Source organism: Dromaius novaehollandiae, chromosome 3, assembly GCF_036370855.1.
Source record: "Dromaius novaehollandiae isolate bDroNov1 chromosome 3, bDroNov1.hap1, whole genome shotgun sequence".
Lineage (NCBI taxonomy): Eukaryota > Metazoa > Chordata > Aves > Casuariiformes > Dromaiidae > Dromaius > Dromaius novaehollandiae.
Window position 1 is genome coordinate 126524492 of NC_088100.1, and position 21285 is coordinate 126545776.

General features: G+C 41.2%; 1 protein-coding gene and 1 non-coding gene across 5 annotated transcripts in view; both read left to right on the forward strand.

Annotated features, from left to right (window-relative positions):
- The window catches only part of MACROD2 (mono-ADP ribosylhydrolase 2), an 858592-nt gene that overhangs the window by 387350 nt on the left and 449957 nt on the right, over positions 1 to 21285 (forward strand). The window lies entirely within an intron of this gene.
- Positions 20510 to 20697, forward strand: LOC112989404 (U2 spliceosomal RNA). The gene has a single exon (XR_003260816.1). It is a non-coding gene; the product is annotated as a U2 spliceosomal RNA (small nuclear RNA).

Here is a 21285-nt window from a genome sequence, read left to right on the forward strand (position 1 = left end):
ACTTGCTGAAATATGTGCTTGCACCTAAGGCTGCCGTCTGATTCAGTGACAATAACTGTGGTTAAATGACTATTTTTTAGAACAGCATCCAGCTTTAAGGACATCGTATTATGAGGAACCTCTCTCACTGCCTGTCACCCTCCTCACTGGATTAACTAGAGACCTATGGCCTGTTTTCTGTTCCAGTCTTAACAGCTTCAGCCTCCATTCATAGGTGCCCGGAGCATCCTTATCGTCTAAAAAGTTTTGGGGTGTTGGCTGTCTTCTTTTCTTTTGGAGATACTGGTAGACTGGTAGACAGGTACCAGTGAAATATTTGTGAAATTCCACTTCTGCCTCCTGTCCAAGAGCGTTGTTTGGGTGATTTTTTCAACGTGCGCCTCCATGTTTGGGTCTGTCTATCTGCATACACACGCACACACACAAAGCGGACCAATATTCACATATCTTTCTATACAGAGATACTTGCAGTTTTTAATGTAAAAGTACATATCGAAAAAGCTGTATGGTTTCTGTTGTTAAACCAGGCCTCAGTTCATGCCTTCAAGGCACTGAGTGACTTGTCCTCGTAGCGTCTCAAGTCCCGGTGGCTTACGACGCTGCATCGGCACCTGTAGCACTTCAGAAAATGGGTCGAAGTTTGGTTTGGCGAATGGTTTTCGTCAGATCACTCTTTCAATGTTTGGTCATGCAGACGATAAGACCAGACTGGTGGCAGTTGTGAAAATACGTGTGCATAACGGGAAGGCCCTCGGCAGCCCTTCCGTGTGCACAGCACGGCCGGCGCCCCGCGGGAGAAGGGGCTGGGTCAGGCCGTGCCTCTCCGCAGCAGCCTCAGCTGACGGGAAGGCCGGGGGATTCGTCATCCGCGCCGGAGTTTGGCACTGCTTCCTGGGCTTCTTTAAAAAGAAAAAAAAGCCACACACAAAACCCCCAAAAGTTAAAAAAAAATGCTACCAACAAACCCCTTATCTTCCTCTGCCTGATAGTCGCTAGCCTATTTTTCAGAGACTATATACATCAGTATTTGTAGAGTATTTAGCACTAAACTTGCTTTAAGATGCAAGTTCTAAGTCACTTTACAAGGTATGTGCAGAAAATCACATTAGTGACAGATGTTTAAGCTTTGCCTAAATAAGGCGAGCTTTAGGCAGCTGATACGGCCTGTCGCTAGCCTGGAATATTGCTCCGGAGTTACAAGCCCCGAATCCCTTCCTCGGGCTTTCCCGTGCTGGATTCCAGATGTGGAAGATCACGTATTAAAACGCTGCTGCCTCTCTCCTATTCCTGTAAGATCAATTTCTTCCTCGTCTTTCTGTTTTGAACTCCATCTCCTCGTCTAAGACTTGATTTATTGATTCATGAACGAGAACATCAGCAGCAGTAAACAGGGCTCTGTCCCAGTACCGTAATTTTGATGTGATTGCATTTATACACAAAACTGACTGTTCTCTGGCACTTTGAATACAATTTGTTCTCTGTCCCATGCATTTCAACAGGCAGGTGCTTTTCATCCTTCTCTCACAGTAATACTTTTGAAAATCAATTTTTAAAAATGCAGTACAGGCTGAGGGAAAGAAAGCATCAAAAGCACCAGAAGACAGATATTGTAAAGAGATATCCTAGGCAAAGGTGCTCCCAAGCCTGTGGGCAAGTTGTTTATTCTGTGTATTTGCTTCCAATTTAATTTGCAGATGGTATAAAATTATATGAATAGTTATGATTTATTATTAGGTATTAGGAATATTTATTAATATTTATTAATGAATTTATAAATTAGTATAAATTATTAGCATTAATTACCCAGAATATTTTTCCCCAAAATAACAGAAATATTTTGCCAGCTGTAGCATAATTATAGGGTATGGATTCCTTCTTTTGACACTGTTATAGGTATTGTTTAGTAGAAAATCAGGTAGGTATATCTCCACTCCCTAGGAAGAAATGTATGCATGTGTGTGTGCATGCACGCAGTTCAAGTTTTAGCATCCCAGAGTTGCGGTATATTTTTTATAGCCCATTCTATGCTGGGTAGCCTAAAGCAGTATATTACATTTTTTTAACATGCAGGACTTAACAGTGCTCAATAATGGTTTGTCCTTCTTTCACTTTGCAGCTCTTTCAGGAACAAAACAACAAACAGGTGGGAGAAGTACTCATTTGAGTTCACATTGTGGTGTGGATGGTCTTAAAAGGATTTTAGAAATTTATGGCCTCTATCATCTGAAGTTCTGCTCTTTCACAGCATTACAATAGGTTGGCTGCCGAGCTCTGCATTATCGTGCTCTACTTGAGCTGTTTGGAATATTACTTTGAGAACTGGAAGGGCTCTGGGGTGCTAAAACTGATTATGAGATTTTTCTTTGCTTGACAAGATGAGCAGGCCCATGTGAAGTATAAGGCAGTTATGTGGATTGATGGCAGACAGGTTTCAATCACAGAATCATGTTGTGTTTTGCTTGTCTTTGAGGTGGGATGCCAGCAAAATTGAGTTTCAAGAGGATAATTGCAGCCCAATCAAATCTGCAGGTTAAGTTTCATGGCTTTTTTTTCTGTATTCTTTTTTTAAGAGATTCCTTTCAGTGAATTAGTGTATTCTGAGTGTTCTTCAGAAACTTTATAATGCATCTTCCTGAAAATCAGAATAAAAGGTAATAAACAGGGTAAAACTGCAACTGCCCCAAAATGTTGATTTTAAAGGCTTTAAAAATTTAATAACGTCAAGGGCACCCAGTCCTTATCTCTCTCATTTTTCCACCTGTTAGTGAATATTTGTCTTCACTGTGTGTTTGACACCAGTTTTGCGTGCGGTTATTTCCTCCCTTTTCCAGATAGGAGTCTCGACAGGCTCCAGTTACCCAGTCTTGAGATAACTCTTCAGAGTCAAGTACCTGACCCTTTTCAAAAAGCAGGAGTCAGCTCCAGGAATAAGCATTGGTTTTAGTGGTAAAATAATCCCTTAAGCTAAGCAGATTAAGCTCTGAAACCGGGCAAAAACGCATCTAGGAAGCTCTAGTTATATGTTCCCCAGCAGCAACACAACGTGCACAAGTCCCAGGGTCTCCTTACACAATTTATTGGGCTTTGACCGGAGAGGTTGGCTTAGGGCTCTGGCTTTATTTAATCTACTTTCTCAACAACGGACTGTTTGCTGCAGTCCTTGGTTTTCGTTTGTCTGCTGCAAAGCCTACGTTCGGGTCCCTGTTGCTTGGACGGTCCCTCTCGCTGGTCCACGCTTCTGAGCTGGGTCGAGTGGGGCCACCTCAGCCCCCAACCGCCTTCCTCACACAGTGCTTCTGGCCTTTCCAAGCCTTCCCCAAAGGCTTCCCGATGGGACACACGAATATTTTAGGTAACGTCCAGACTGTCTCCTCCCTTGGTTTTGGACGGACCGTCTCCTTTCACTGAGACCCTGGTTGTTGGCGGCCCACCCTGACCTTTGGGACTGGTCCTTTCCAATTTCCCAGTGTCATTTTTCCGGATTTTTTCCAGTGTTCTTCCAGTGCTCTTTTCCACTGACATGCATTAAAACAAATTACTTCCCATGGGGGGAATCCTATGGATAGGTGCTGCATGTTTCCTTAGAGCTACAAGATCTAGAAACTCCTTTCGCCTTCCTCGGTGTCACAAATGTCAGTGAATGTTGTAGCTCTGAGACCATCCCCTGACTCTGGGAGCTGGGGAATTTTAAAAGTATCTCATTTGCAAGATTTGCAATAAAATCATGCCAATTCGCACGTTCCTTTTTTGTTTTCTCTGGATTTAGGCAGAATATAAATTCTAAGCAAGGCGTTATTAAAGACAGAACCTCGAGGCTCGTTATTCCTAATTACATCGCTTCGTACTGCTATGGTGTTAGTACAGACAGACACTGCTTGTGTCAGGCAGAGTCTCTTTTCTATTATTTTGAACTTTTCCTGCTGTTTCTGCTTGTACTAATTATACTTGAACTCCAGCACATGTGAGCGTAGAAAGCTGTTTTACCTCTGGAATTTCGCTTGTGTGGTTCAGCATTGCAGCGGTACGTGAATTGCTAAGTTTTCTGCTGAAGTTTATTTTTAGTCTGGAAGCCAAGCTCCCAAGGTGTCTTTGAGGAAGTTCTCCAAAATCCCTGGAATAAAGTTCTGTTCCTCGGCACGGTGTGATCCTGGGCAGAGCCGTTGCAGGCTGCGTCGGCGGCAGCGACGGGTCGTCAGCAGCTGGGCAAAGGAGAGGGCCGTGGTCCGCTTGGTTTACACTGGGCACGAAACTTGTGGTAGCTCTGTACGACTATGGGACCAGGAATGTAAGATGGGTGGAAAATCACCCAGCTTTTCACTTTTAAATAATCTAAGGTGGCTGGCAATAACCTTGGGACAAAATATAATTAAAGTGTACCCGTCCAGATCCAGGTTTAGCAGTTTTGCTGCTTTTCTTCCAAATTCATTGTTTGGCACTGTATAATTCTTTAATACAAAACAGTTGTTTTCATTTTTAATATGTTAGTTACAGGAAAATTTATGATGCATTTGTACTTCTCTGCAAATATTCGAGTGCTCTTCTGGAAGAAGGTATGCAATAAATAACATTGCTTCATACGCACAGTGGATGTTCAATCATTTAATAGTATAATAAGAAAACCTTGAACTAAAATCCTTGTGGACTCTGAAGGTTTTTTATTAGTTCTTCCAATATTATGTACTTTAATGGAAAAATACCTTCTGCTAGTATATATCCAGTCTTATTTTAAGATTAAAATATAGCGAAGTATTTACTGTAATCATAAAAGAAAGATACAGCAGAGAGAAAACATATCTATATTACATTATACACTGTATTTTAAAATATTTACATGCCTTTCAAGAATACTTTTAAGTTGGAGTGGCTGATGATACAGTAGTGCTTCCGTTAGCTCAAGTTTATGAATATCAAAATCAGAAAATAGATTTTTTTTTCAAGTTCTGATGATCACTTTGAATTATGTTGAACTCGCAGTTTCTTAGAAAATGGGAAGTTGGTGTTATTTTTCAGTGCTGCTGTTACGTAAATGAAAAAAAGGTAATACTATAGTTTTCTCCTTAAGAAAGCTTAAAATACATATGGAAGTTTTAAAGTCTAAACAGATACAGTTATATATTCAGCAAAGACTGCATATAAGACTGATGGTGCCAAAGCCCCTGAGCTCAAGGAGTGAATTCGTGAGCGGGTGTCACTGGCAGACTTTTGTCATCTTCTTAGGGCTTATCTCCTTGAGCTTCACTTTCACAGCCGTGCTCTAGGGGCCTTGGCATCCCCATTTGAGCCTAGTAAGAATTCATTACATCTGAAAGGGTGTTTCTAAGCCTTTCTGTTTAAGAAACCAACCTGTGCTCCAAAAAGTGGGTGTAGGGAATGTGATTTTTGCATTGCATTTGTCCTGCATGAAAATAAAAGTACTTGTTTGTCTTTAGCAATTGTGGCAGGAGTTGGAGAGTCAGGCCTCATGCTTTCTGACTTACTAGCGTCACCCTACCTAGCTTCAAACTAAATAGTGAAGGCACATGGAGGAGCTTTAAAGATAGGAGCTATCTTTAATTTGTCGCTCTTCAGGATAAAATTGCACTTACAAACTTTGAAGAACGGAGAATCAAACCGCAGTTGCGCTAACTCTGCTTTGATTCAGACAGTGGGAAAAGTACGATGTACATGAGAGCAGAGTGTGGCTCCTGAAGAGCTTCGGTGTCCCCGAGGATGACCACTGCCAGTGTCGTGGTCCTGCACCATGTCGTACGGGAGGGCCAGGATGTCAGGAGCAAAGATACAGTCATCCGCCCATTTGTGGAAACATCCTGCAAATCTAGGTGTATTAACAAAACACTGTGTTTCTTCGCTCTGTTTTTCGGGGGATTTTCCATGTGTAACTGCATGGTGTTAGAAAATTGGGAATAAAGTCACAAATCATCTTTAAGAAACCTTTGCAATACAATGCTTTGTTCCAGAAAGTCTTTTTGGCCACACATTTGCTTTAGTACCAAAGTGGAAATAGGTTGAAAAACTAGCAGAAAAAAATTCTGGTGGAAATTATTTTGCACTGACTGTTGACTTTAGGCTGTGGTTAACAAAAACAGTGCTTCGCACAGCACAGCAGCTGCTTCAGACACACACATTCGCTCCTTCGAGAAATTCCACCAAGGAGGGAGTGTGTGTGAGGTTGTTTTTTGGTTCTTTTTTTTTTTACTTCTGTGTCTTTTAGTTCCCTCTTTATTCTGAAAACGTGGAGTGTGGTACGCTTCAATTCCTTTGCTCGCTGGAAATGTTAAAGCCTTTTGCTGTTCTAAGTGATCCCTGCTTGGAGTGTTTCATTACTGACGCAATCGCGAGGTGAGCATTACAAAGTGAAGTATTATTCTTGATCTCACCGAGAAGCAGTAGGGAGTCAAACTGCCGGCATCCAATGTCAAAATAGCCTTTTCTAAAGAAACATCTCGTGTGAGGGTGAAGTGTGTTTAAGGCTGTGTTTGCTGATCTTGAAGCTCAGGATGTAACGAGTAGAATGACAGAAGCATATGACCTTGCGAAGAATGAGATGGATAAAATCTACATGCGCTTTGGGGATAATGGAAACGAAGCACAGTCCAAAGGAAGGAGACCTTTAAAGGTTGCCTTTCCCTTCACAAAGGTTTTTGATAGGCTATGAAGCTCCTAACAAACCCTTAAGAAAAGACAATTACAGCACTAGCCATAGGGTTCAGAATTCAAGGTGTTCAAACTGGCGGCAGTTTGACAGCCACAGAAACCATTTCCCATTAAATCCATTTAACTAGAATAAAAGAATTTTTTTTTCTCTTCGTGTGTAGAATATTTAGCCATTAATTTTGTTTTATACTGTTCTCACTGGTGAGATTTGAGCATCTTGTGGAAAATTAATTATCTTAGTGCATACTGTATTTTATGAAGTATTGATTTGCCTTTTCCTATTATAGAAAATTGTAAAAATACCTTTTTTTTCCCTCTCAAACTGAATTTATTTCTGCAGATGCATCAGAGTGGAAAATGCTGCATGAAAAGCTAGTGTTCGAAAAGCACGTTGTGTTGAGTGGGTTTTTTGGAACTAATTTTAAATATTTTGGGGCAGCCTTCTTCCACAGCCCCGTCTTGTAGCGCATCGGTCTTACTGGGAAGTCTTACTCCGCTGGTGCAGGTGGCTTTTGCTTCCTATACAGTCGCCTTATCCCTGATTTTCAGTGTGCTAAAAGCTTCTTCCTCTGTCCTCTGACTTCATATAATTCAAATGATTCTTTTTTTTCTTTCATTCTTGAGTTTTTGTTCATGGAAAAGGGAAAGAGACCTGGGGGTGGTGGTGCTTGTTTTGTTTTTTTCTGTCGTAAATCCTATTTCCTAGGAATTGAAAGCTGTAGTTTTAGGAACAGTGGAAACAACATACATGTCCACTTTCATTTTCTCCTAGTATTTCGCCTTTTTATGCAAAATTTCTCTAGGCACCTCTAATGACCGGCACCGATCACGCAGGCTGCTGCTCTTGTCCCTGCTCGTGAAGTTATTCTGCTGCTCCCCATAAACTACCTGGACGCTGCCTCTCTCCCCACCTCTGCACTGTGCTTTCCATTTCTCCTCCCTGCTCGATTTCAGCTGTGATTTCTGTAGCTGCCACACGAACGCTCAGAAGCAGCAGCCCACAGCGGCAGCTAACCCTTCGGCAAGGTGTGCGTGAACCACCCGGCCGCCTCGCTGCAGTTGAGGCCTTTAGTTGGTCTGCTGACACGTCCCAAAATCACACTCTCTTAGCGAAATGAATGCGAAATGCCGCCTAGTAACAGCAGCCAGCCTGGTGAATATATAAAAAACCTACTGTGTGCATTCAGCTTCCCCCTCCCTTCAAGGTAGGATTGTTTTTCCCTTTTCTTTTAGTGTTTCTAAAGGCAAGAGCGCAGCTTTGCCCCCGGCAGCTCGCGAGCTCTGGTGCGCCACACCCCCAGCTCAGTGCCTTTTTGCTTAGGCTTGCAGGACCGGCACCCCAGGAGGCATTTTCCAGTGTCTTCTCCTCCCGTCTCAAGCAGTTCTCATCCCTCCAGAAATGCCTTTCTTCAGCTGCTAAGACGGAGGAATGAGCTCCCCTTGGAGCTTAATACACCTTTGCTTCCCGCAGCAGCGAACGGGGCACTGAGGTTGCGTGATGGCAATCCGAGTTGGAAATGAAGTACCCTTTTTCTGTGATGTACTCCACCTTTTCTGCCCTGGGGTTTAAAAACTGAGGACTACTCTTTAATTTAGCATTCTCAGTCCATACACTGGAATGTTGCTAATGATTCAAGAGAGTTAAAAAGACGGTAGCAAAAATCATGTGTCAGGTATGTCTGAAACCATAAAAATTCTAGAGGCAAGGCAACGTGACTCATGTTGATACATATTTTTTAGTGTGTTATGACCTTTTTTTTTTAATTGCTAGACAGAATCATTCTGAAATTTAGAAAACATTTGAAAGATCTAGATTGCTTCAAAACAGATATTTTAGGTTTCTTGGATTTGCTGATCTTCTGTAAAGGCAGTGCTCCCAGGGAAAGGGCTGGGATTCATGATTCACCAGCTCATTTATTCTTATGAGCATGTCACGTGTGTCAGTTCTTCTGATTTTTTTTCTTCTTTTTTCCCAATGCATGGGCTTCCTGTGGGCAAGCTTGCTGTGCGTCATGAACGCAAGGGCATGTGTTCCGAGAAGATTAATAACCTTTTCTCATCATCTGCGATTTGTAGAGGTAGCTATTTACATCATCTAAAAATGTGGTAGTGCATCTATTATTTAACCTGTCTAAATTTCTGTTAATGCTGGAAAGTTCCTTGTTATTCAGTAAAGTAGTTACTTTTCATGACACTTTAGCATCTGTTTCTGAATGATACATTCAGCTCCGTAATGAAACTTAAATCTACTTTGGAGTTGGAAGCTAATGCGTGTTAGTGATGGCGTATGATGCAATTTTAAGCTGTTCATGTATATTTAAACGAAGATTGATTTACACTAGTTTCTTTTCCAGAGAAGTACAACTTAAACTAATTCTTATTGATCCAAATACATTTAAAACTGGTTTACAAAATTCTCAAAAGCACAAAACTCGCAAATCTCTCAAAGCCACTTTACTCAAGCATTACTGTCATGGTTAAAAAGCATGCTTTCATGACAGCTGACTGGTTGGTAGGTTTGTTTTTTTTTTTTCTTGGCAATACCTTGACTTAGTTCAAATGAGATGGAAAAATACATTCCTGCACTCCATGGTTTTGGTGCAAGATAGCTGGAGGTGCACTTGGATAGGTTTATTTCTCAGTAAACAGCTGTTTTTCTTACCATAAGGCTACAACTAAAGGCAACCCCCAGAACTAGTCTCTGCGCAACAGTATGCCACATGTATATTTGGGGTGTGCAGTCAACTGACCTAAAAGCGTTTTGTCCTTATAGAAGCGCAGTAGTTGAGCAACTAGTTCATGGCTGCCTTCTAATGGTGATGGGCCCAGCTCAGGAAACGCAGCTGTGAACTCCATCTTCTCCATCAGAAGAACAACACTTTTTGCAGGTAACCTCCTTTATAGGCTCTGCCAAACTTTCAGCAGTCATCCATACATGTGCTTTTCTCCTAAGACCAAAAACGTACTTTTGGAGGCTGCTCCCAGCTCTTCACGAGGCATCCTATCTCTCCCCTGACTTCTTCCAGTTAGGCTGAGATCCTTTTCAGATGTAGCAAAGCCTCCTCTTTTTTTTGGAGTAGGAAGAAGGGTGATAATGAATAGTCAGTTAATGAGGGAAGAGATTCTCAAGGACAGGAACAGCACCTCAGCTTGTCTCCTGCACTGGCCAGCAAGGTCATCCTCATTGCTCATCCTCTCTGTGGAGGGGATGTTGCAATCATGCAAAGGCATGAAATACCAGATGCTCACCAGGCAGCCTCAGGACGATCCTGGAAGCTTTTTGAAGTTTGGGAGTACTGACTTACTGATGGTAACTGCCCAAGTGGTTAATTTTGACATGCAGTTGGGGTTGAATCTACGTTAAATTATGACCAGCATTTATAGATTCACTATGTGGTGTAAATGCAGTCAAATGTCTTATTAGATCGCATTATCAAGGCAAAGCAAAAAGTGTATCAGCACTATCCGATTAACAGCATAGAAAATTGAATCCGTTAAGTCTAAACAAAATTTGCTTTGGTCCCTAATTTTGAACATACCTTTATTATTTTTAACGGATTGAAGCTGACAGGAGATTTATATAAGTAGATTTTACATAATTCTAATGAGAATCTGAGTCCTTTGTCAGTGCGCAACAAAATCCTAAATCATTCATAGAATTTAAGATGGTGTTAGTGTTATCCAAGATTATTTACAGAATAATTTAGAACAGCTAAATATTTCTTCATAGCGTATTGGACACATTCATGGGCTTATATGTGATCTTGCCAATTAAATCTAGGTGAATATGCCCTTGATTGTTAGCATTCAATATTACATACGGGGCACACAGGTGATGCAAGTATCAGTATGTTGGGGACACTATTATCACAAAGATAATTATTATGGAATGTAAGGTAAGGCTTGTGTGTGCAGTACATTAAATCATTGAAATAACAGTCGAAAGTCCTTGAGACAGCAAACAGGCAGTAATGTCCTTAACCAGTAAATGGATATATTGAGATTCCATAATCTGCGGTAAGCTTTGGTGAGCACCGATGGGTACTGATGAGCGTAGAAGATAGCGTTGCACATTTTGTTCAGGCTGTGCTGAGGATGGCTGGGGGCTGAGGGATGTTTATTGGTCAGGAGAAATGGTAGGGAGACAGATAAGGGAAGCCCACTGAGAGCCAAGCCTGCTACCTGCTCGTTGTCTGACTCTGAGGGATGGGAAGCAGGTACCAGATGTTCTCTACCTTGTATCATATATCGGCTGGACTTTGCTTTTACATCACAGGGGAAACTTTACGCTTTGAAAAAGAACTTGGGGTCCTGTGGAATGAGAGAGACTGTGTAATCATATACCTTATAAATAAAACTGCTAATGTTCCTTACTCGTAAATCTAAAATACAGCATATGCAGTACTCAAGGTCTTCATGTTGTCTCTTCTTGTCTCATTCCACACATCTCATTTCTGTAGTTGTCTCAGTCCTCAAGTAAGAGTTATAAAGTTATCAGTGATGGGTTAACCAGACGGATTTTTTTTTTCCTCCCATAAAATTTGAAGGCAGTGATGGTTGAGTCTTGTGCAGAAAGAAGTGTGTCAGTCATTTTTCTTGGTAAAAAGCAGCAGCAGTTAGGTAGTTACAATATTTTTGTCAATGACAACTGCTACCGATATCCACTCTTTTCCCAACAACTCCTGATATGTGGTATCAGATGAGCTTGGCCAGCTCCTGTTCTTGTCTATGGGGATAATTAGAATAGCCTTCTTGCAATGGCAAGAGATACTGTATAGATTATTTAATCTTTGTTACATATGTAGCCTGTTCTTCCTAATATCTTTTTGTAAGGCCTTTTCTGTTTTCTTTGAGCATATGGGCACTGCTGAAATAACAAATTAAGTAAGAAATGGCATTTTCTTGCTGTCTCAGTAGTAGGCTTCAGTTTCTGGGGTTCATAGACTTGTATGAAATTTATCTTATCTGTGTCTCATGATCTGGTGACTATTTAGTAATAATGGTCACCCACACAGTGTGCCTGGACATCATGCTGGTTGGTAATGAGAACGCCTGGAGTTTTGTGAAGGCACCAATTAATCATCATAGTGCCAATTAAAAAGGCCATTAGAAATACTGTCTGTAGCCATCCATCCTGCACAGGTATTCTCTCCTGAAGAGGTGTGGGTATAGTACAGGCTTGCACACATACCCATCCTACTCTTGGTCGATACAAGCTGATGGAATGATTGTGCAAAATATATTGGCAGTGGCATCGAATTGATATTCAGTCTGATACCAGATTATAATTAGATCCCACATTTATTCCAAGCTGCTGGACCTCAAGTCACGTTTTGTTTTTGCAAGTGGGACATAGTTCTTTATATGGCACAGTTAGACTCTCGCTGGAATTGCACTACAGTATTATTGGGGTATAATTTTAATACATGATAATATATTTCTTTTCTGCACAGGAAAACTTCACTGTTTCACAGTTCCTGGCATGCAACTGTGTGCTAGTTCGGGCCTCCAAGCACTCCAGTAACATAAATAATTGTGGCTGGAGCAGGTAGATATTTTGCCTTACATCGTTTATTACTTTTCATTTTGAAATCTTGTTCTCAGCTGCTCATAACTTCTTTGTGTTTCTCCTGTTTGGATTGAGATATTTTTTATGCCCGTTGTGTGCTCCAGCATGTTTTTTGTTTTTTTTTTTCATTCTGTTCATCTGAAAACAGTTGGGCCATTTATGAGAACAAGAGTGAGGAAGAATGCTGTTTTGTCCATATGAAAACGCTCCCAAAACCTTCTGTTTTATTGGGAAGCAGAGCTCATTCTTTGGGCAAGGATTTGAAAATCATTAAGGGCTTACGTTTTTGTGGTTTTCCTTGTAAAAAGTCTACCTAGGTTCTTCAAAGTTACAAGGCACTGGAAACGCCTGCTGTCTCATGCTCAATAGACGTGCTCAAGTTTTACAGCTGCGTTTCGCCAAAGCAATGGGCAGGACCTCAAGGCGGTGGGTACAGAAGAGGCAGGGCAGGGAAAGAGCAGGGCGCAAGGAGCTGTAACAGTTACAGCACCCCGACCAGGCGCCGGGAATTGAACTCGAGGTCTCTGCTGTTGGCAGGTGCTTTATGGAACATGGTAGCAGACCATGGATGGTGTCGTTCTGTCAACGCAGAAGACAATCGGCTGCTTCTGTCCTCTGTTTCAGTTTCTTGGGTACCAGATTTTTGATGTATGGACCTACTGACACTGATGATACGCCTGTCGGCATCAACGTGCAATTATTAACTGGCTTCCTTTCAGTTAGTTAGCGGGGGCCTCTGTTTGTCACTTGTGTTGGGGAAGAGCAGCTTGTGCCCAAATGTTCGGAGAGGTTAAAAGGGTGAAATTTTGAACGAGAGCCTTTGTAACCGTAGAGAAATGCAAGGCTTGTATCTGTTAAAAGCAAATTTAAAAAGGAAGCCCCTTTCCTGCCCTTCAAGTTAAAATCTTGTGATTATCTTAAATCCCCAAATATGGCTTCGTTGTTCATCTCCTATTTAACAGAATGTAAAATAAGAGGAGCTTGAGGTTTTAGTGTATTAAAAAAAAATTAATCCTTTTCATTATAACTTCTGGTAGTGTTTTAATTAAAGGTATTAGAAGAACTGCCATGTGAGACACATTTTAAAATGCTTGGACAGTGTGCTAGGAGTAGCTAGGAGATGGATTATGTGCATAACTTGCTCGCTTACAGGGAAGTAGACTGAGTTGTGTTGTTCTTGACTCAGTTTTTCATCTGCAGCTTGATTGTACGTTACTACAGGAGGAGGAGGAAGACTGCCCTTGTGTATGTTCTTCGCAGTGCCTGATGTACTTAACAAATTGAGGCTGTTTTTAGCAATGTTCAGGGGTGGGATTTTGCCCTAAAAGAAACCACTCCTTACCTCCAGTGTAAGGTTTTGTAGACTGAGGTTTAAAAAAAAAGGTTAATTTGTTTACAAACCATGCAGTCCCAGTAGACTTGTTTAGATCACCGAGGCCTTGGAAAGACAACATCTATGCATGTGCAAAGGAGTTTGTGCAATTCTGCTTATTCTTTAGGCTGTTATCTTCCTCCAGGAGATCTGGTTCACTTGTAAGGTGTCTTTAAGTACTTTTACTTTCGAATTCAGTTAAAAAGGGGGTTAAACAGGTTTCTAAATTCAACTAAAGTTACTGGCATATAAGCACATAAACCCAGTTGATTAGGAGGAGCAGGGTTACTGTTCAGAGACACGTGTTTGTACCTGGAGAAAGACAGCACGTGCTGGTTTCTCTGCTTGGACAAGAAGGGAAGTTATGTAGGTTTGCTCATTTTGCATTCTTTTTGAACAGTTGGTTGCTGATGTCAGCTCAAACTTTTCCTTTTTTTCTTATTTGTTTAACTGGCAGTGGGCTGATTGACCAGCCATTCTGGAAGCAGATGGGAAAATCTGTTCAGGTGTCCTTTTTTTTTTTTTTTTTTTTTTTTAAGTCCTCAGGACCTCACCTAATTGCTAGGTGTGTAGAGTGCCTGCGGCCTAATTCTGCTTAGCCAAACAAGTAATATCCATTCAGGAATCTGGGTGTTCCCTGTGTGCTTTCCACAGATGAATGTGTCTCAAGTTCATTTAGTAATTATATAATAAATCTAAATTTATTTTGCTTTGAACGTATGAAAGGGAGTGTAAAATAAATTCCTATTTCATTGCATCTGTGCATTGTACAGTCATTGATATACTCATAACAAAAGTTAGGTCCAAGTGTTTTGTCACAAAGAGGGGAAATACCCAAATGTTCTCATTTCTTACTTCACAAAGGAAAAAGTACTTGTCTTGCTATTATTTGAGGACACAGAGAGCCCTTGAGGAGAAATCTGTGTCCATTACTGCACGTTATTAATGAATGCCTCCTGTTCATTTAGGATTTTTGTATATAAGAAGCGTAGTATTAATAGACTTGTGTGTATGGATTTTTTGAAGTGCCTGCGGCAGTATTTACTTAACTGTAAATTTCCTTTGGCAGTTTTGCCACACCAGCATTTTGGCAGAAAGCCCCAAGGTGAAATTGTATATACTTCAGATGTCTCAACTGATTATGCCACTAAATAATTATAAATGATATAATGCAAATAATGGCATTATTTAAAAAAAAATAATGAAAGATAAATAGATTTTAGAGTTCCCCTTAATTTAGGTTTTATAAGATGCTAAGTCCTGAAGGATTTCAGGCGATAGTGTGTGTGTGCCAACAGGTTGTCACTGTGCTAGCTGCGTCGTTCTGCTTCACCGTCTAAGTGCTCCAAGGACAGAGCACTGCGGCCGCCTTCGCAGCCCGGTGGGGTTTTGTTACAGGACGCCTGGGCCCCTGGCGTGTTGCCGGCGGGCTCAGTAAGGCTGAGCCCCGGCCAACGGGGAGGATCAGCTGCAACTAAGCGATTAAAAAACTCACGTTTGACGGAAGATCCCGGTGCAAAATTTTGCGTATTGAGCGGGCAAGGAGATAGTCAGGCCTTTGTGCCGGTGATGGGCCTGTGCCTTGGAAACTGGCAGGGAACTCGGCCTGGCGCTGCCAAACTGTACTTCAGAATCCGAGGTTTCATATGAAAAAGCGGGGGGAAAAGCAAAACAAACAGAAAACCCTCTATACCCTGCAGCTGCAGGGAAAATACTCAGAAACTCGCTGTGGCCAGAGCTGTGTGGTTGTCTTGAGTCAGCAATCGGCTTGGAGCAATACCTCTGAGACGAGCAAACTGTGCTGGTCGTTTCAGTGCATGTGAGCTGTGAAGGCCGACATGGTTGCACATCGGCTGGCTCATTTCTCTTCTTTTTTCACAGAAACCTCAGTGTAACGTGAGTTGTTTGAGCAAGTATTAAGATAGGAAAAGAGGAGCAGAAGGGAGGTTTATTGTTATTTATGTAAATTGTAATAAATGCTATCCCTCCTTCTCTTCCTTCTCTTCTCCCCCCTTCCCCCCTGCCCCCATAAAGCAAGCAACTTTCCAAATTGTGGAGAAAAAAAGGGATATTTTCTCTGCCCACTGGAAAAAGCTCTAATCATATCCGGCCTCTTGAAAAAATCAAAACAAAACCCCCTTCTTCCCACCGACTCCTGCAGTCTCCTTAGTGCCATATGCCCCAACTTATGATTATCCAGCGTTTAACACGCTCCCCTTCTGCTTTGACGACGGCAGGACGTAGCCATTGCGCAGAGTCAGGAGGCAAATCTGCGAAGCACAAAGAACCAGAAATGTGGCAACGGTTTGAGAGAAACCTAGTGAATATTGAAGCGAATCATGCATGTAAAACTGTATGCCGATGGTATTTGTTCGTTTCTGTACGTCTGTTTAAACTCTTTGTGTTGAATTTACCTCCAAAGTGGTGCAGATTTCCCTTTTGGCGCCAGCTCCCCGCAAGGCTTGCTGCAGAGTCGCCGCGTGTCAGGCTTGTCTCCAAAGCCGCCGAAGTCTGCGGGAGGTGATACTGTGTCGTCGTGTGAGCCGGGAGCCCGGCGCGGCGAAGGGCAAGGGCACCGCGAAATCATTACGGGCTCTGCGTTTAATTCGAGTCAATGAAAATGCCAGAATGATGGAAGTGTTTATGCTGAAGATCAAGGAGCGCGATCGGAAGAGGGTAATCAAAGCCAGGGACATCTTTCTTAAGCTTTTTAATATTTCCTAGGGAGGCGAGGACGGAGGGCGGTGAGCGTGCGGCGAGGGAGTGGAGGAGGGAAAATGAGGACCGGGGGTCACGGCTGTGGGAAGCGGTGGCTTAAAAATGACGCGTAAAAATAGGAATATGTTCTGCTTGACGGTGATGAATGGATTCCCCGGCCTGAGGAGGAAGAGCAGAGGTGGCTTTGCGCTGGGGAGACAGTAACTTGATAGTGGCAGTTACAGGTGGAAAAGTTTGTGGTTAAAAAGACTGTGAAGAAACGACTGGTCTTAATTATCTGTGGGCACTCGTGGCGCCAGGCCTCGCTTGTCCGGGCGGCTCCGCTTCCCCGCAGCGACCGCTGCGGCCGTCCTCGGCTCGCCACGTTTCCCCGCGCGCGGTGGGACGTTCCCGGCCACACTGCCCTTCCTCTGGGCTCCTACCCTTACGCAGCTCCTTCCTCCGTAGCCCCGGGCCTGAGTCAGGTTTGCTTTGCTTTGAAAGGCCATGTATGGAAAACCAGAAGAAATAAATAAGGATGGAATGGCACATTTAGCCTATTTCTCCTCTTTCACAATTCATCGTAAAAATGCGCCAAAAGTTTCTTTGGAAGACATGGGTTAAAAATAAATAACTCTTTCATACTTCAGGTCAGGGTTTAATTGCTTGTCTGAGCAGTCAGGAGTTTCCATGCAGCTAATATTTGCTAAGTTCGGATCTGTACAAGATCACAAAAGCGATGCAGATATTATCAACTCAAATGACCCATTTGGGGAAACTCTCCTGCCTGTAGAGCCAGTCCCCTCCCCTGCCTTTGCTGGACTTGAAGGCTGATTAGTGTTTAGACATTGCTTTGAGATAATGGTAATGTGCTTTTTAATTAGCATCAATATTTCTAATCTTTTGGGGACTAATAACGTGCTGCTTTTTTTACCCCTTTGACTGTTGACAGATGGCCACTTATTAAACATCATTAAAATTCTGACATCAATCATTTTGGGGCTTTCAAAAATATGCTCGTGATTTAGATCAAATGATATATATGGGAAGAAGGTTTCTCGCACCAGGTTGGTTTGACTTTGATGCAGTGCTGAAACAGCGTTTGGTGGAGGCCTTGTTTTTCAAGATGCTCAAAGGATAATCTCGGGGGCCTTGCTGACTTGTAGTTTCAGCATACTTGTATTAATAGGGGCTCTTGTATGGAAGTTGTCTGAAGACTTTTGAGAAATGGCTACTATTTAAACATTTAGAAACTCGAACTTTTAAAACGTCTGTGCTCATATGGAGAAAGCGTTTCGTGCATTTATCCGGGAATTCACGTTATATGTATATTCAAAATACTGTGCAAAATACACAGCGAAAGCTATGAAGATGGATTCTGGTGTGTTTTTTGCAGTAATGCTTTTTTTGCCTTGGTGCGTTCTTGGCTAGAAGCTCTACTTTGTCATTTGTGAAACTTTGTTTAAAGGGTACAATTACGAAATGCATTGTGTCCTTGCTCATCTTAATAGCAGTATTAATTTGCAGGAAGGGGCAAAAATTATCTTGCAGAGTTATCAAGCAGTGTTTAGGCTTTTTGAATGCTAATTAATTCTGAGCTCAAATGCTGTACCTGCTGTTTAAAAGGCTGGCAGCTTGTATTCATCACCTGAGTGACAGCTGTTCCTAGCCTTTTTTACTTTTAGAAAGAGGAGGGAAGGTTAACTCTTTCCGTGCTAATGACTGCCCTACCGAAATGACAGTTTGAATGCACTTTGGTACGTTCAGAATTTAAATTTGTAGGATTTTGTCTTTAAACTCTGGATGCTGGTTTTGACAGCATCTTAGATGAAGTATTGATGATGGTATGTCATTAAAAGAAACTGCTAAATGTTTTTCCAATATGCTCTTAGTTTTTCTGGACAGAAAGAAGTCTGTTTCACATCTGATGTTAGAATGAGATCTTCCACGTAAGCTACAAAAGAAGGAAAAAATGTTCAAATCTGACTTACCGATACTTTTACAGTAAGTGAGGAATGTGAAGAATTTTGCTCTTGGAGTCAAATCTTTTTGTTTGATATACAGGCTGTCAAGGAAAGCATTTATTAGTTGTTATTCAATTAAATGTTCTGTTAAGCCATTTAAATGTCACGCAAAATACTTTATTAAAGAGCAATGTTATATTTTATAGGTTACATTGAAAGATCATTGAGTTATTTGTTAAACTAAACTCCTCCACACTACAAAGAAACAGTCTTTTTTTTGTAATGAAAAGGGGCTTAGAGGCATGCAGATAATTTAATTTAATCTGAGAATGAGTATCATCTAGTGTGATGCAGATGTTCATATGCAGCTTTGAAGAGGATTATGCAGTCTGTCTGAATGATTGAGGAAGTGAGATACTAATATTGGATTAGGTTTCTTCTGTTTCACAGAGGAACAGATAGCTAAATATACATTTTAGCTCCATCTATCCATTCCCTCCTGCCCCCCCATAATTAAAACATTTTTATTGTGCTACATTTTCTTTTTGAAAGAAATATGAGACATACCAACAGTTGTCTCATGTCAAAGGGCATCGCCTAACTGCGATGCCAAACAGATGCCAAATGGAATTCCACAAAGCTTTCGATTAGTATTTTAGGGTAAATTCAAGGGATTTTTTTTCCCCTCATACTATAAAGGTCTGTAAAGTCTGGTACATGTTTTGCAGTACAAGTATTTCAGAAAGACCGATGTGCAGTAGTCGTGTCATAATAATTAAAACATTTTCATTCTCATTTTGGAGGCCCTTTATCTTCTGGGAAGCTCAGGGTGGACTTGACTAATGCCTTTGGGATCCGAATCTGCTCACATGGGCTTTCACGCATTTTGATTCAGCAGATCTCATTAAGCACGCATTTGACTTTTCGTGTTCACTAGAAGCTCTGTTGACTTCAACAGCAAATTAAGCACATGTCTAAATGCTGTTCGGCACCTTAGGGAAAGGTGATTAAAATAAAGAACAAAGCTATATTATTAAAATATTTTGATTCATTACAGTCCAGTAGATTCACTGACACTAGTTCGCTGAGTACTCTGTATTAAAAGACAGTTGCCTTGTAGTTGGCTGGCTTTCTTGTGCAGTTTGGAATATCAACCTCAGCATATTAGCTAGATATTTCTCTCGTGACAATACATTGCCTTTTACTCTGACCTACTGTTCTGTTCTTGTAAATAATTAGTGGTTATAATTAGTGACTGAAAATGCAAATGGGAGAATAGCAAGTTTACTAAGGTTGTTTACAAAGTATTCTTGAAAATGTAAATTATTTTTAAGATTTTTTTTTGATGCAGGTTATTCAAACATCTTTTGTTACTGCTCATTCACTTGGAAAGACGTTTTTAGTCCCCACACAGGTCATTTTTTGAAAGGTAGTTCCACAAAAAGGCACAAAAAAGCTTTAGCACTATTATCTTAGTATTCTTTGTGTGTGGATATTTCATGTATTAATTTATTCTGGAAATTGATAAAGCAGAGTGATTAAAAATCATGCTTTAAAAAGACTGAGATTTAGTTTTGGAATTAGCATGTAAAATAGTGAACGCAGCAAGTGTTAAGAAGATGCACAGCAGCATGCAGTTCTGTCCTTAGCATGTTACTTATTAAAACATCTCTCAACTTCTTAGAATTTTGGGATATATTTTCTATCCCTTCCCAAACCCCATTCACATACATGAAATTTGTAAGACTCCCACATGTGCCTGAGAGTAGCAGAGATTTGTATTCCCCCAATCCATGGCGAAAAAGTTCTGAAATAACTCCATGATGATTCAGAAACCAGAAGATTGCCTAAGTGTTTGGAAGAGTGGGGCAGGCTGTTGGGTTTTTTTTTTTTTCTCTTTTTTTAATAGTTGATCAGAGAGAAATATCAGACCGAGACTGGAATATTTTGGGAGGCTGGACACGTCATCATTAGCTTACCCAAGTTCCTGTCCTGCAGATATTATCTGTAGACCCGCAGTGGTAAAAAATGCGTAGGATGGCTCCTACAGCTGCACTGTGTGCAGAATGTTATCTCGCTGAATTCCTGGAGTGAGTTATTTGGGGTCTGTAGTCTGTCTCCAGCCTCTGGAAATGAATCTGAACGATAAATCTGCATAGCTGTTGCTGCTGTGGTGTTACAGTCTTACCATGATTCAGTGCCGAGGTGCGCACTGAGTCAGACGAAGGAACCTTCCAGTCTACGGACTTGCGTATTGCTTCTTAACCACTTGGCAAAGATCAAATGTAGCATACATTTTTAGCACTTTGGGTATCTGTTATGTCCTCATTTTGAGTAATTTATATTAAATGAGTTTATGGTGTTGGGAGATTTACTAGGAGCTTGCACCATCCTCTCCATGTGTGAAGCTATTGCTGTGTTTCCAGAATGGTGTAAAAAGAAGAAAAAAAATGCAAATCCCCAGTGACCATAAATGAATGCTGAGAGAAGAATAAGAACAGAGCAAGAAGCATAGATTATGCTTCTTTAAAGTATGCTCTTAATCCTCACCTATTTTCAGCTAAGGGGTTTTCCTGAGGTTCAGTAAACTCTGTAAAAATAATAATAGCCCCCTTAAAAATAAAATGCAGTTAAATAAAATAGTACTTTTGGTTATATTTAAATCTTGTATTCACTGTCTTCTCAATCCACATTAATATGCATTTTTTAATGTCCAGTAATACAACCTCAGGTCACCTTCAAGCCTAGCCGTTACTTTGCACTTAGAGGATGCAGTGAGCTCAGCCTTAGCCTCTTTGCTTGTCGAAGAGCGAGTTCATTGCAGCAGCGTTGCTATTCATTTTCGCTGACTACTTTCAGAGACGCTATTTTTCTGTAGAGTGAATTAAAGTAACAATTGGAAATAATCCCAAAATCCAAAAGAAATCCACTCCCTCACGGTGCAACGTTACGCAAAGGGTTATATTTTGTGTGATTAAGGACCATTGGAGAGAAGTAGATGTGTTCAATATCTTTGAGGAAACACCGCT